This window comes from Heterocephalus glaber, unplaced genomic scaffold (assembly GCF_053883595.1).
Source record: "Heterocephalus glaber isolate CG9 unplaced genomic scaffold, H.glaber_assembly_v1.0 deba00001662, whole genome shotgun sequence".
NCBI lineage: Eukaryota > Metazoa > Chordata > Mammalia > Rodentia > Bathyergidae > Heterocephalus > Heterocephalus glaber.
Window position 1 is genome coordinate 7,105,266 of NW_028258403.1, and position 2,678 is coordinate 7,107,943.

A 2,678-nucleotide genomic window follows, 5' to 3' on the forward strand; every position below is an offset into this window, starting at 1 on the left:
CCTATCAATCTTTTTAAAAAAGTGTGTAGACTTCGAAGGACATACTTATAGAAACCAAATTTGAAAGATACATAGTGTACCTTTAAAACTCCAAGTTCTTCACAGTAAGGAAATGATGATAACATTTAACCAATGTGACTAAGAAAATAATGGCCAAACCTGAATCTACTTTTTCTGTAATAAATATGTTTTTTCTTTCCAATATGAGCCAGTCTGCATTTGCCATTTCTTAGTTTAGGATCATTAATATCACCCCATGATCTTTGGGAAGACATTTACTGAAAATAGTGTTTTAAGGTCTGAATAATCATGTTTCCACACACATTTTTCCTCTACTCCTAAAGCTCAGGAAGACTGTGTTTAACTTGAATGCTCTAAGACTGCACAGACATTTTCAATATACTTCTCTGTCTTTCTTCACAACCAAACTATGGCTATTTGAATGACAAGAATTTTCTACTGACTTTCTTTTATCATTATAGTCTCTGCCACAGTAGAGCTCGCTAAAATTTTGTTAAGCAAGTGCATGAATAAAAGCAATTGCAGAGTTTTAATTTTTCAGTGTTTCTCTTAAGCAGTCCATCACAAGGATATATAGAAGAATCTTATGCCATTTCAATCCAAGATTCATTCTTCAGAGGCATTTTAAACCAATCTGCTGTAAGAATTCCTTATGCTATGGGTTGCCCTTTATTACCTATCAAAATGTACTTGAAGTTTTCCAAAGAAGTAAACAGTAGATCGTTCTGGAAGAGAAAAAAATTACCAAAATAAAAAGATCCATTTCTCCGCAGAGAGGCTACATGATCAAATGGGTGATTTCCTAAAATACTTTCCAGTAATAAGCCACTAAAACTGTCTCGAATGACTGATAAAGGAATGAAAGTTTTAAAATCCTTACTCGTTCATCAATCTTGCATTTTGGAGTGTCCCATTTTATTGTACTGATTAATCATATGCTCAGAGGAAGTTGGAGAAAGCTATCAAAAGCCAACCAGTATAACTTGAATGCCAACTTCACAAAATAATCGGGGTCTGGTGGGATGTGTTATAAAATATGCCAAGATGGGTCATTCTAATGCACTATTGAAAGAATTATACATATTCATTTTCCTCATTTAGCACCTGAATGACAATAAGCAGGTAAAAGCCTCAGAACCAATGTATCAAGCCAGACAGTTGCCATTATGAACAAAACATACAAAGAGAATAACAGCGCTGAAAAATGGTCAGAGTCCTCTACTCAGACTTTGCAAGCTCTGCTCTCTTTTGATAGGAAAATAAAGCTTCCTGGGAAAGAGAGAGAAAGAGAGAGGAAGCTACGTCTTGTCATTGCTGCTCATAGCTTGGTGGCAAATTTACATGAAATATACATTTCTTAATAGGATTTACCGTAACTTTTTAGTTTGTTTGTTTTAGAGATATTTTAAGGATGGAAAAACCATCAATCTAAACTAAATGCTTTCCTTAAATATCTAAGATCGTCTCTGAGCAATGGAGGGCTGTATTAATCACTAATGAACTCCTAAATGCCACCTTCAGTTGAAATAATGATGGGTAAAATTACACCATGACACACTGAGTGACAAAAAACATCCCCCTTACCTAGTTTCATAGTGTGTTATTGAATTGCAAGGCACTATTTTAAAGAAATAAAATAAATAGCTAATGGGATCTAGTCAAGTCAATTCGGTTTGACTGTATGAATGCATATTTATATATGTATTTCTGTGTATATGTTCTTTTGGATAATTTTGACAAGAGTGTTATCTACAATACTTCAAGCCACTTTCACTAACTTCCACCTTCTTACTTGTCATATTTCAAAGAAGAGAATCCTTTGTAATGAAGACAGCATCACTTATAACTGGAACTATGTAAAATCACAGATAAGCTAAACAATAATAAAATTACTCAAGTTCTGGAATGCATTAATGTCGAGAGCCATTCTACATAATTTTTGGGAAAAATCATTTCACAATTAAATTATCATTAGAGCTATCTGAGGCCTCAATGGCCCCTTGATGCTATGATGCTTAAGGGCAAGATTATATCAGCTGAAGTGTTGTATTAAAGGAGAGAAGGTTAGCACTCCCCTTGACAAGGATGGAAGAGGCCCTTGGGCCTGGCAAGATATCCTTGTTCCTTAAGAACCAAGTAGTGATACAAAAACCAAAGGCTTTCACCTGAGAAGGGGCAAATTACTTATCAGCTTAACTCATCCCACCTACTGTTGTAAGAATGTTTTGCCCATCTCACTGTCCTAATCAATATAAAGGCCTCATCTACCTAAGATCCTCATCAGCATAAGATCCTCATCGGTCATAGGATTATCACCACCCTCTGAGGTGACTGATACACACTCTGGTTGCTATTATAAGATCCTTATGAATTTAGGATTATCGCTGCCCTCTGAGTCATCTGATACTCCCTATGAACCCAATAAACAGTGGCAAGCTAGAAGTGTCTTTGTCTTTCCTGCTCTAAGGCACTGACCTCCCAGCCCCTTGTATACTTTGAAACTATGCAAGTCTCTATTGTCTATTTTTCTTTAGCCCTCATCGTCCCCCTTTCTAGCCAGTTGGAGGATTGATAGACTTCTGATGCATTAATATTTTCAGAGGCCTACACATATTCTCTTAATTGCTCTGCATAGCTTTTGAGAATTGCACTGATTG

The 2,678-nt window shown here is 35.9% G+C and overlaps 1 pseudogene; it reads left to right on the forward strand.

Annotated features, from left to right (window-relative positions):
- Window positions 1-2,062: 2,062 nt before the first annotated feature.
- On the forward strand, window positions 2,063-2,143 carry LOC147822332 (U6atac minor spliceosomal RNA; annotated as a pseudogene).
- Window positions 2,144-2,678: the final 535 nt, after the last annotated feature.